Source organism: Microcebus murinus, chromosome 6 (assembly GCF_040939455.1).
Source record: "Microcebus murinus isolate Inina chromosome 6, M.murinus_Inina_mat1.0, whole genome shotgun sequence".
In the NCBI taxonomy this organism is placed as follows: domain Eukaryota; kingdom Metazoa; phylum Chordata; class Mammalia; order Primates; family Cheirogaleidae; genus Microcebus; species Microcebus murinus.
This window is the reverse complement of record NC_134109.1, coordinates 38,954,700-38,968,519: the sequence shown is the minus strand read 5'-3', so window position 1 is coordinate 38,968,519 and position 13,820 is coordinate 38,954,700. Positions and strand designations below refer to the sequence as shown.

Sequence of the window (13,820 nt, the reverse complement as noted above, 5' to 3'; positions counted from 1 at the left end):
TAATTGCTTGTTTGAAAATATTTTTGCAAGGATTATGCTTTATAATTTTATATAATTTCTATCATGAACTGAAATATTCAGATATTTAAAAACAGTGTCTGATCTAGCGTTGGTGTCTGGAAATATGGATGTGCACAGTATGGGTAAAGAGAAAAGTAATAAATAATTTGCAAAGTACAACACAGTTTTGTGTGTGATATTGGCTTTTATGTTTTTCTTCTGCATTTTTAAGCTTATGGTGTAGGAATACATTTCTTAGAAGAAAATACTAAATATTGTTAGGAAAGTAGTTATCTATAGATATGAAATGGGAAAGCAAATATATCAATTTATATTTCCCTCCAAACAGTTTTTTTGTCTCATATATATTTAAAAAAAATAGTTGAAAGCCATTTTTAGCTTCTGGACTATTTTAAGTCTAATTTGGGTTTTAAAAATTGTTTACTTTATATTTTGTTTATTTTAGCACTCAAAGGGAAGATTTTATAAGCCAGTGATATGTTTGGATACTTCTATAAAGTTGTTTCTTTTGTTTAGGAAATAATATGCTTTGGTGTATAAATTTTAATATGTTTTTAACATCCAGATTTTTAAGATTCAGCCACTCTAAAATATATAACTTCCAAATTAGTAATTATATTTTGAAAGTCTCACTAGAGTAGTATAAAAAGTGTGGTTAGAAAAGATAAATATTTGAGGTGATAGATATCCCAATTACTCTGATTTGATCATTGCTTATTGTATGCAAGTATCAAAATATCACATGTATCCCAAAAATATGTACAACTTTTATATATTAATAAAAACATTTAAATGGTTAAAAAAATAAGCATGACAGCATTATAAAGTCCTGGGTAAGGATTTGGAATTTGGAGCCAAGTAGATTCGATTTGACTCTCAACTAATTCATTTAGCCAACTGCTTGATATGAGCAAATTACTTAGCCTCTCTAATAAGCCTTTTTTTTTTTTTCTCATCTGTAAAATGGTGATGATAATACTTACCTCTCTCACAAGCTTGCTGAGGATATTAAATGAAGTATATGAACAAAGTATCCAATATAATGCTTGGCATTTAGTAAACTCTCAATAAATAAGGCTAGTTGTTATTAATATTGTTAGTTGATAACACAAATGACTTTACTAATTTATTCCATAAATCTGTATATTCGGTAACTATGTATAATGAAAACAGCATTGGAATTGGAGTCAGAAGACTCACATTCAAAATTTGCCTCTAACATAACCAATTGTAAAGTTAGAGGAAAAATTTATCTTGTAACCTTGAACAAGTTGCCTATTTTCATTATTTTCATCTATAAAATAGGGTTATTTCTCAACTCATAGGATTGTACTGAAGATTAAATTATATATGCCTTGGATTTTGCTTGACATACAATGTTCAGTAAATATGAAATAAAAATTACTGAGCATTTTGCAGCTGTTGCTGATTCCCAATGGAAGGAAGCACTCTATTTTGTAATACAATAATTCTAAATAAATACTGTCCAAAATTTTTTGATTTTCTATTTTTTATTTGAGTTTTCCTTTTAAAATATAAAGCTAAACTAACCAAAACTTTCAAGTTTATAGTTTATTTTGAAATGATTATAGTGTTTAATTTAATATTAGGTATTATCAAGTTTAGACAAGAGCATTTTTATTTAATCTTTTTATGCTAAGGTATATTCTATCTTTCTTTCCCACGCTACCATTGTCCTGATATTAATCTTTGAGTATTCCTTTATACTAAGGCTTACAATCATTGCATTATAATTATCAGTTCACTTTTCTGTCTCCCTATGGCAATCTATAAAGCAATCTATAAGGGTGCCTAGAGTTGCCAACTAACAGACTTTCCATAAATCTGGGCTGAAAGATAGGTAATTGGATGGATGAATGGATGGATGAATATATGAATAGATAGTTGATTAGAGTTATACCAGAATGATTATAAAGTAATCACTAAATGAATTCCTTAATGAATTATAATGCAGGTAACAGCAACTTTGACATTTCTGGGAATGAAAATTTTTTTATTTCTTAAGTTGGTCTCCCTGTGTTGTGCAGGCTGGTCTCAAACTCCTGGCCTCAAGTGATCCTCCCACCTCTGCCTCCCAAAGTGCTAGGATTATAGGTGTGAGCCACTGCGCTCAGTCTTCCTTACTCTCTTGAAAAGTATCTTCTTTGAGGTAAATTCTAGAGACAGAAGGGAACTATTTACAACCAAGCTGTACTTTCCTTTTGCTTTTGTCATTATTGGTAAGATTATCTAATTAACTATGTAAGAACTTGTAGAATTAGGAATTGAGTTTTCTCTTTTTTTCTTCTGGCATTTTAAAACTCAAGATGATGTAGTTTGCAGAATTTTTGGTTAGCTTTTATCATTGTGTGCCTGTGAGTATTTCAAAGCCAGTGTTAATGACATGCAGTACTGAAGTGGCAAAAGTTAACTAAATGACCAGTCAAGTCAGTGATTTTCAGGAAAGAAGTCTAATGTTCACATGTAGCTATATAGTGTAGCTATACACCTCAGAAATGTATTCCCTATTATAAATTGAGCACAGTGGGAATGTAAGAATGAGTATCTCAAAACATTATCAAAGTATATTTCTAATAAAAGACAATACTCTAATTTTAAAAGGCAAAATACTGTTTCTTTCCTCTGGCCTCAGAGGATAAGGTCATAATTATTATACATTTATTGTTGCTTGTGGTATAATATTGTTTTCCTTTTAGCAAATGTGTAGCAGTTGCTCCTGTTTTCTAGTTCTCTACCTTTTATGGCATAGAGAATATAAATATTTTTAAAAATCTGGCTTACTGCAGACGTAGAAGACACAATAACTCATCTTAAGTCTTTTACAACAGTTTTTTTCCAGTTGCTGACTATAGAATTTTAAAATCTAGGTAATTTGGTATTAAGTTGGCTTTACCTCCAGAATTTCTCTTGAATTCACCTACTTCTCTTCATCTCTATCATCCTAGGCTAATTGCTATAATTTCTCTCCTGGGCTACTGCAGTAACCTTCCATCTGGTCTCTCTGTTCATCTGTGTACTTTGTAATTGATTCTATAAGCCTTTTGGATCATTCTCCAGAAGAGTAGATGATGGAATAAATAACATTAAAAAAATCAGACCATCACTTGCTTAATATCTTCTAATGTCTTCCCAATACACTTAGAATAAAATGCAGAATACTAACCATCCACTTTCTCATCTTTGAGAAAGTGACATTTGTGCGAAGAAGTGAACAGTGAAAAGGAGTTAGCCATGCAAAAATCCAAGCAGAGAAAAGAGCAATGACAAAAGGCCTAAGGTAAGAAACACTGTGTCCTATAAAGAGACAAAAGACACTGTTGAGAGAATGCTTTACCCTCTCTCTTTTGCTCAGTATGCTCAATTAACACTGACCCTTTTGACCATCCTATCTAAAGTATCTTTCTCCCACTACCATCCCTACCCCCATTTTATAATATTATGCTTTTTAACCCCCTTTAACGTACATCATTATCAGACAATGTTTTATGAGTACATTGTTTAATGTTTATCTCTACCACTAGACTGTAAGCTCTGAACCTGGTAGGAGGTTTGTCTCTAGCACCTGTTTAATGAGGATATGTGGTAGATTTTTATTAAATGTTTTTGGATGAGTAAATGAATCTTACATGTTAGGCTCATATTGAATTGGCTGAAGATCCTGAAGTACTTTCAAGCTTCTGTGCCTTTATTTATGGCATTTATTCTGGTTAGAATGGAATATACTTTACTTATGAAAACTCTAATTATAATTTATGGCACTGGCTAAATATGATTTCCATGAAGCCTTCTATTGTGTGGAATTTAATTACGTTTCTGATGCCCTCACTAGCATTTTGTGTATACTTTGTTATATATTGTAGCTCCTGTTTTGTATTGCAGTTGATTATTTTCCATGTTTGTCTTAGTTTAGATGAGCTTTCTTGAGGACAGAGTGTGTTCTGTAAGAGAATTTTATGTGTTCTTATGGGGCCTAACTACCATACTGTGTAGTTAGTGGATGTATAGTGAAAAGTTTTTGAATAAATTATTGTCCTCTTTATTTTTCTTAACTTCACAGCATTCTACTTTTTCCTTGAGAGTCTCTCATTTGGGTCAAGACGGATTTGATGTAGTGAGTGTACAACCAAAATAAAAAATAAAAAAAAGTAATTATTTTTATGGATATGTCTAAATTTCCATCACATTTTCACATCCCATTTTACAGTTCATGTATTCCTCCTTTTCTGTGTTCTTATCTCTTCATTCTTACCTGTGGTAAATGTTGAAATTCATGTAATCTTCTGGGTAGACTTCTTAGGTAGTCTAGTGCTTTTCTTGTGGCCTAAATAGAGGCAGCATCAAATCTACATCCTTATTTCAACTTGACAGAGTAGTTGTTGGTGGTCTTCTCTGTTTCAGAATGTTCTGTTTATTTACAAGTGGAATTATTTGAAAGGCTACTCTAAAAATTTTTGAGGAACAATCATTGATTAACAAATTTGTTAACAAGTGCATGACATGAACAAAACATTCTGCCTTTGCAAATTTACTTCCTTGAGGAGATTAGGAAATATATCCACAGTGGTGAAGTTGCTTCAGCAGCATACCTTTTAATTATAAAAGAAGAGGTTTTTTTTTTTTTTTTTTTTTTATTTCGGCATATTATGGGGGTACAGATTTTAAGGTTTCAATAAATGTCCATTTCCCTCCCTCCCCCCAAAAGTCTGCGTCTCCATCATGACCATCCCCCACATGGTGCACATCTCACTCATTATGTATGTATATACCCGCCCCCCTCCCCCCTCCCACCTGCCCAATACCCTATTACTAAAGTACCTATGTGTCCACTTAGGTGCTACTCAGTTAATACCAGTTTGCTGGAGAATATATCTGGTGCTTGTTTTTCCATTCTTGGGATACTTCACTTAGTAGTATGGGTTCTAGCTCTAATCAGGAAAATATAAGATGTGCTATATCACCATTGTTTCTTAGAACTGAGTAGTACTCCATGGTATACATATACTATGTTTTATTAATCCATTCTTGGATTGATGGGCACTTGGGCTGTTTCCACAGCCTTGCAATTATGAATTGTGCTGCTATAAACATTCGAGTGCAGGTGTCTTTTTTGTAGAGTGTCATTGGATCATTTGGGTAGATGCCCAGCAATGGGATTGCTGGATCAAATGGTAGATTCACTTGTATCGCTTTAAGGTATCTCCATATTGCTTTCCACAGAGGTTGAACTAGTTTGCAGTCCCACCAGCAGTGTAGGAGTGTTCCTCTCTCTCCGCAACCACGCCAGCATTTATTGTTTGGAGATTTTTTGATAAAGGCCATTCTCACTGGGGTTAAGTGATATCTCATTGTGGTTTTGATTTGCATTTCACTGATGATTAGAGATGTTGAGCATTTTTTCATATGTTTGTTGGCCATTCTTCTGTCTTCTTTAGAAAAATTTCTGTTCAAGTCCTTTGCCCACTTTTTAATGGGGTTATTTGATTTTTTCTTCCTAATTTTCGTGAGTTCTAAGTATATTCTAGTTATCAGTCCCTTATCGGATGCATAGGATGCAAACATTTTCTCCCATTCTGTAGGTTGTCTGTTTATTTTCATGACTATTTCTTTGGCTGTGCAGAAGCTTTGTAGTTTGATCATGTCCCATTTATTTATTTTTGTTGCTGCTGTGATTGCCTTTGGGGACTTCTTCATAAACTCTTTGCCCAGGCTGATGTCTAGGAGAGTGTTTCCAACTTTTTCCTCTAGAGTTCTAATAGTTTCATACTTTTTTTTTTTTTTTTTTGAGACAGAGTCTCGCTTTCTTGTCCAGGCTAGAGTGAGTGCCGTGGCGTCAGCCTAGCTCACAGCAACCTCACACTCCTGGGCTCGTGCAATCCTTCTGTCTCAGCCTCCCGAGTAGCTGGGACTACAGGCATGCGCCACCATGCCCGGCTAATTTTTTTTTTTATATACATATCAGTTGGCCAATTAATTTCTTTCTATTTATAGTAGAGACGGGGTCTTGCTCTTGCTCAGGCTGGTTTTGAACTCCTGACCTTGAGCAGTCCGCCCGCCTCGGACTCCCAGAGAGCTAGGATTACAGGCGTGAGCCACCGCGCCCGGCTAGTTTCATACCTTAGGTTTAAGTCTGTTATCCATCGTGAGTTGGTTTTTGTGAGAGGTGAAAGGTGTGGATCCTGTTTTAGCCTTCTACAGGTGGCTATCCACTTTTCCCAGCACCATTTATTAAAAAGGGATTCTTTTCCCCAGCATATGTTTTTGTCTGCTTTGTCAAAGATTAGATGGCTATATGAGGATGGTTTTATATCAGGATTCTCACATCTGTTCCACTGGTCAATATTCCTATTTTTGTGCCAATACCAGATTGATTTAATTACTACAGCTTTGTAGTATAGTTTGATATCTGTCATATTAATGCCTCCCATTTTGTTTTTGTTGCCTAGAATTGCTCTTGATATTTGGGGTCTTCTTTGGTTCCATATGAAGCGTAAAATTATTTTTTCTATATCTGTGAAGAATGCTGATGGGATTTTAATAGGTATTGCATTGAATCTGTAGATCAGTTTGGGTAGTATAGACATTTTGATGATATTGAGTCTGCCGATCCAGGAGCAGGGTATGGATTTCCATCTGTTTATATCCCCTGCTATTTCCTTCCTCAGTGTTTCATAGTTCTCCCTGTAGAGGTCTTTTACCTCCTTGGTTAAGTATATTGCTAGGTACTTTAATTTCTTTGTTGCTATTGTGAAGGGAATTGAGTCTTTGATTTGGTTGTCAATTAGATTATTGTTGGTGTATATGAATGCCTCTGATTTCTGTGTATTGATTTTGTATCCTGAGACTTTACTAAATTCATTGATCAGTTCTAGGAGTTTCTTGGTTGAATCTTTGGGGTTTTCTAGATACAATATCATATCATCAGCAAACAGTGAAAGTTTGATCTCTTCTGCCCCTATTTGGATACCTTTGATTCCATTTTCCTGTCTGATTGCTGTAGCCAAGACTTCCAGCACTATGTTGAACAGAAGTGGAGATAGTGGGCAGCCTTGTCTGGTTCCAGTTCTAAGTGGGAATGATTTCAATCTTTCCCCATTCAGTATGATGTTGGCTATGGGTCTGTCATATATGACTTGTATCATTTTTAGGTATGTCCCTTCTATGCCTATTTTCTTAAGTGTTCGTATCATGAAAGGGTGTTGAATTTTGTCAAAAGCTTTTTCTGCATCTATTGAAAGAATCATGTGGTCTTTGTTTTTGCTTCTGTTTATGTGGTGAATTGCATTTATAGATTTACGTATGTTGAACCATCCCTGCATCCCTGGGATGAAGCCCACTTGGTCGTGGTGGATTATTTTTTTGATAAGCGTCTGGATTCGGTTAGCTAAGATTTTGTTGAAAATTTTTGCATCTATATTCATTAGGGATATTGGTCTGTACTTTTCTTTTTTTGTTGCATCCTTTCCTGGTTTTGGTATCAGAGTAATATTCACTTCATAAAAGGTGTCGGGGAGGTTTCCGTTCTTCTCGATGTTGTGGAATAGTTTCTGCAAGATAGGTACTAGTTCTTATTTGTAAGTATGGTAAAATTCAGGTGTGAAGCCATCTGGACCGGGACTTTTCTTTTTAGGGAGATTTTTAATTGCTGTTTCTATTTCAGCTGTTGAGATTGGTCTGTTCAGGGAATCTATTTCTTCCTGGTTGAGCCTAGGGAGGCTGTGTGTTTCTAGAAATTTGTCCATTTCCTCCACTTTTTCTAGTTTGTGTGCATAAAGATTTTTGTAGTATTCATAAATTGTATTTTGTATCTCTTTGGGATCAGTTGTGATATCTCCTTTTTTATTCCTGATGGAGCTTATTAGAGATTTCTCTTTTCTGCTTTTCATTAGCTTAGCCAATGGTGTGTCAATTTTGTTTATTTTTTCAAAGAACCAACTTTTTGTTTTATTAATCTCCTGAATAGCTTCCCTGTTTTCAATTTCGTTTAGTTCTGATTTGATCTTGTTGATTTCACTTTTTCTGCTGGGTTTGGGGTTGGTCTGTTCTTCTTTTTCCAGCTCTTTGAGTCGTTTCGTTAGATTGTCTATTTGTGATCTTCTTGTCTTTTGGTTATAGGCATTTATGGAGATAAACTTTCCTCTCAGAAATGCTTTAGCTGTGTCCCAGAGGAGTTGATAACTTGTCTCTCCATTGTCGTTTTCTTCATAGAATTTTGTTATTTCCATGTTGATTTCTTCATTTATGAAGTAATCATTTAGTAGGAGGTTGTTTAATTTCCACGTTTTTGTGTAGAAATGTCAGTTTCTGTTAGGGTTGATTTCTAGTTTTATTCCACTGTGATCTGAGAAGGTACATGGTATGATTTCTATTTTTTTAAATTTCTTGAGATTTTCTTTGTGTCCTAGGATATGGTGAATCTTAGAGAATGTCCCGTGGGCTGATGAGAAGAACATATATTCAGTGGATTTTGGGTAGAATGTTCTGTAAATGTCAGTCAGACCCAATTGTTCTAGAGTTTTGTTTAAGTCCATTATTTCTTTATTAATTTTCTGTTTGGAGGATCTGTCTCGTGCCGTCAGTGGGGTGTTGAAATCTCCGGCGATTATGGAGTTGCTATTAATCCATTTTCTTAGCTCCAGTAAGGTTTGCTTTATGAATCTGGGTGCACTTAAGTTGGGTGCATATATATTTAAAATTGTTATCTCTTCTTGTTGGACTGTGCCCTTCACCATTATATAATGACCTCTTTGTCTTTTACTACTTTTGTTGGTTTAAAAACTAAATCGTCTGAAATTAGAACTGCCACACCAGCCTTCTTTTGGCTTCTATTTGCTTGGAATATTGATCTCCACCCTTTTATTTTTAGTCTCTATGCATCCTTGCAGGTTAGATGTGTTTCCTGAAGACAGCATATACTAGGCCTGTATTTTCTTATCCATTCAGCCAGCCTATGTCTCTTGAGTGGAGAGTTTAAGCCATTCACATTTATTGAGAGAACTGATAGGTAAAGTAGATTACTGTTCATTCTGTTGGGTTGGATGTTGTTGCTATGATTTCTGTCTTGAGCCATTGTAATATCTGGCCTTTAATATCTTTGGGTTTTGGTTGTTTTTATATTCGTGGGTTATTATTATGATGTTTCGTGCGTAACGCTGTTTTAAGTACTTCTTGTAGGGCTGGTATTGTCTTGGTGAATTCTCTGAGCCTTTGCTTGTCTGAGAATGTTTTTATTTCTCCTTCATATACGAAGCTTAGTTTTGCAGGGAATAATATGCTAGGCTGGGCATTGTTTTGTTTCAAAAGAGTGAGAATGGGGCCCCAGTCTCTCCTTGCTTGTAAAGTCTCATTAGAGAAGTCTGATGTTATTCGAATTGGCTTTCCCTTGTATGTTACTTGCTTCTTTTGTCTTACGGCTCTTAGAAGGGCCTCTTTAGTTGATACTTTGGTCAGTCTGATGACTGCATGTCGTGACGTCTTCCTGTTTGCATTGAATCTCCCAGGGGTCCTCTGAGCTTCTTGAACTTGTATATCAAAATTTTGAGCAAGGCCTGGGAAATTTTCCTCTATTATATCTTCAAACAGCTTGTCCAACCCTTGAGTGTTGTCTTCTTCTCCTTCTGGTAACCCTATGACCCTCACATTAGGTTTCTTCACATAATCCTACATCTCTTATAGGCTTTGCTCTTTTCTCTTGTTTGTCTGCTCTATCTCTGTGATGGTTTTATTTAGTTGGAGGGTGTTATCTTCAATCTCTGAGATTCTTTCTTCTGTTTGATCTACCCTGTTCTTGAGACTTTCCACTGTGTTTTGTAGTTCCCTGAATTGATTCCTCATTTCCAGGAGTTCGGTTAAACTTTTCTTCATTATGTCTATTTCTTTAGTGAACTTTTGTTCTAGGCCCTGGATGCTTTTTGTGGTTTCTTTGTGTTGGTTATTGAGTTGTTGTTGCAGCTTGGTGAGTGTTCTTATGATCCACATACGAAATTTCTCTTCTGTCACTTTGGTTGCCTGATTTTGGTTGGTGTCCGTTTCTAGGGGGCTGGTGCTCTTTGGGGGTGTGTTTTCCATTTGGTTCTTCATATTTCCTGAGTTCTTTCGCTGATTTCTTCCCATTTCGATCAGTTGTTGTTTCTTTTTTTTAGGTTTTTGTTTCGGTATTCACACGCCTTGTTTAGTTTCTGAGCCGTTAGGTGGTGTCTGTGGGTGAGATTCAAACACTCCCTGTATAATGAGTCAGTGGGTGCTGTGAAAAGGCTGTGCAGGATGCCGTCCCTGTCAGTAGGTGGCGCTTGCTTGGACGAACAGGCCATGCTCTTGTTTTTGTGTCCTGGTATCAGCTTTTGTTCTGGGCGGAGCTGGGTTGGGTAAGCTTTCCCTCAGGCACCACCAATGCCGTTAGCAGGGGTCAAAGTTCTGTTCTCTGCTTCCAGGAAAAGCTGTCAGGGAGAGGCTGGAATGGTCCCGCTCAGCCAGAAAGTCTGCTTGTGGGGGTGGGGCTGTCTCAGACCAGCAGTCTGGAGCGAGCCTCTCTTCTTTCCACCCTCCCCAACTCCACAGTTACTCCTGGGCCTCTGCCAGCAGGCCAGACCACATGTCACCAGGCCTCCCCGGATTGGGATGCCGGCAGGGAGGTTCCCTGTGCAGAAACGCTGCCTGGGCTGGGCGCACGGCCTCCCTTTGGTGGGAGGGTTGCCCTCTAGGACGCTGATCTGCCCCTGGAGGCACGCACACCTCAGCAGGCTGTTCACAAATATCCCTTCTGTGCCCCGGGCAATGCTAGACCTGGGTGCACGGGATCTGGTCTGCAGGTCCGACCTCTGGGTCCCAGAGTTCAAACTGTATCCCCACCAGGGAGAGGAGTTCCGGTCCCAATTCACCCACAGGGAGCCCAAGTTGTGTCTGTGTCTCTCAGCCTCTGAGTCTGCACCGTTCTCCTGGGAACACTGTGCCAGCTGCACCTAGGAGGGCTGGCGGGTAGGGAGCTTACAGTCCTAGTTCCCCTTAGTCAGCTGTAGGGTCCCAAAAGGGAAGGTCCTGTTCCCTGGAGGTGCCTCCGGCCGGTGGCTGTATTGTCTCTCTGGGTAGCCGAGGGTAGGGTCAGTGGAGGGGAGGAGGAGGTAATATGGCGTCTGCCCGAGGCTGGGGTCTGTGCACACGGAGGTGCCCCGAGGGATTTGGGAGTCTGGTGCCGCGTCTGCTACAGGCTCACCGCTAGCTGGCCGCGGCCGTCTCTGGGCTGCTGTCCGCAGGTCTCTCCTCCCGCTGGGGAGCCCACCAGCAGTCCCAAATGCAGGGGAGGGGAAAGGTGATTTATCCACCTACCCTTCCCGCTGGTCTCCGGGCTGCTCCGGCGGTCTCAGCTTCCAGTTCTCCTCCGCAGCCTCCTCCCGTGGAGTCTCTCGGGGTCTCAGGTACCCCTCCTTCCGGCCCTCGTCTGCTGTATGCTCGCCTTCTTGCTTCTTTTTTCTAATTTCTGCTAGAATCTGTCTTTTTTGCAGACACTCTCTTTCTGTTGGTGTTTCTTGTCCGCCATCTTGATCATCCTCCATATGCATTTCTTGAAGTATATTTCCTAGGAATCAAACTTTCAGTGAGGCTGGATGACATGGCTTATGCCTGTAATCCCATCGCTTTGGAAGGCCAATGTGGGAGGTTCATTTGAATCATCACTTTAAAAAACAGAAAACAAAAACAAAAAACAAAACACCTCTCAGGGATGGGAGAAGGTTAGGGGTAGAGTTTTAGAAAAATTATATGTATAATTTGTGATTTCAGTATCTGAGAGAGTTCTACTTCATTACTGTTTTATGTATTAATAAGAGAAACTTCATTTTTTACATATGTGGGCCTTCTGTGTGGTGATAGCTTTTGAATTCTTAAAAGTGAGGGCTGCAACTTTCTTAGTCAGGTGTTAGTTATTTTAAGCTAATTGGTTCAAATCCCAACAATATAATTTATGTAGTCTTCTGTTTCTTCATCATTTTACAAATAATCCTAGTTATTTCCTCAACATATAGATATGGTTACTGTTCTTGATTACATCATTCTTATTTGAGCCAGTGAATAGACCTCAAAAAAGCTTCTTTTTCCTTGTTCATTACTAGATAATTTGTGTTACTAATTATCCATACAAGAAGGCTCATGAGTAAGTAAATCTTAGTCTTAGGAAAGGCACATTGGTCATCTCATAAAATTAGGAGTGAGACTCTAGGCTGAGAATCTGATGCTTCTTCAGATGGGATGATATTCTAAACTTCACTCAACTTTGTTTATATGCAAACTGGAATAAACTTAGTTACAAAGATAACTTAATATTTGTCACAAAGATAACCTAAGAATTATTTTTAAGTATGACTTTTGGCTCTTTGTCTTTTAAGTATAACTTTTGTTATTAGAGTAGTCTAGGGAAGCATGACAGACATTACCAAAGGCAAAAGTCTTTTGGGTATTTTAATCCTGATGTTTTAAAATTTTTCTTTTATATTGTCTATGGATGAGTCAGAAGAGAACAGAGTGCTTGTTTGTGATAGAAATTGGCTTTTCTGAGTATAACAAATAGTATTTAGCTATTTGCTTCAAGCATTGCCTATTCCTCTGAACTCACTGAAAGATTGAGCTTTTTGTTAAAGTATATATATTATTAAAAAACCAATACCCATTTCTATCTGAAATAAGAAAATAAAAATTATATTGAACACTCAGTTATATAGTATAAAACCATATAAGTTTGTGCCAAACTACTTAGGTGCTTTGTTATTTTGCTTGAAAAACAAAAACAAAACTTGACCAAGTATTATTAATTTGATTTTTAATATATAATTTGTACTTAAGTAGCAAATCAAAGTCTTTTGAGACCTTCTCAAGTCTTGTGAGAATACAAGTAATATTAGTGTTAATTAGGTAGCAAATCAATGTCTTTTGAGACTCTCAAGTCTTATGAGAATATAAATAGTATTAAAGTTATTTATATGTATAAATGTGTTTTGAAATGTAAGTCAAATTCACATTAATAGTCTTATAATTAACTAGGTACGTATGAGGCGGTTACTTTCTCTTAATTTAAATGTCTATAGCTATTTCATGTTATTTCAATAAAATTATAGTATATTCTAATTTTTGTATAGATACCCCTGAAGAGTTGTATGTAAGTCAATAGAAATTTGATTAATCATTTTTTTTTTTTTTTTTTTTTTTTAGAGACGGGGTCTCGCTCTTGCTCAGGCTGGTTTTGAACTCCTGACCTTGAGCAATCCGCCCGCCTCGGCCTCCCAAGAGCTAGGATTACAGGCGTGAGCCACAGCGCCCGGCCTTGATTAATCATTTTTGAAAGGAAATGGAGGTTCTTAAAACTTAAGATAATCCTATAGTGAGTACTTAATATGACCTAAATATACCTTTTATAAAATGAGTAGCCCTTTATGATTAAAATTGTAAATTTGAATATTATTTTTTTAAAACTGTTTAAAATGGATTGTCCTTATCATATTATAAAAGGTTTGAAATGTGGCTCCTGTACTTCATATATACTAATTGTATGGCCTTGGGCAAATCACTTAACCTCCTTAAACCTAAATTTATTCTTAGGAAAGCGATTATACCTAGAGTTGTTGAGTATCTTGTATAGTAGTTATATAAAACTCTTAGGATGCCTCTCCCATTGTAAATATTACTGAGTATAAATAGGTACAAATCTAAGTAAAAACTGTAACAGCTCAGTGAATTGTGATTGCAAGTAAGGTTTGTGATTTATAGACATTAGTTTTATACCATTTATTTTTTTT

The 13,820-nt window shown here is 36.9% G+C and overlaps 1 protein-coding gene across 1 annotated transcript in view; it reads left to right on the top strand.

The window, feature by feature from the left end:
• The window catches only part of MNAT1 (MNAT1 component of CDK activating kinase), a 203,670-nt gene that overhangs the window by 73,890 nt on the left and 115,960 nt on the right, over positions 1-13,820 (top strand). The window lies entirely within an intron of this gene.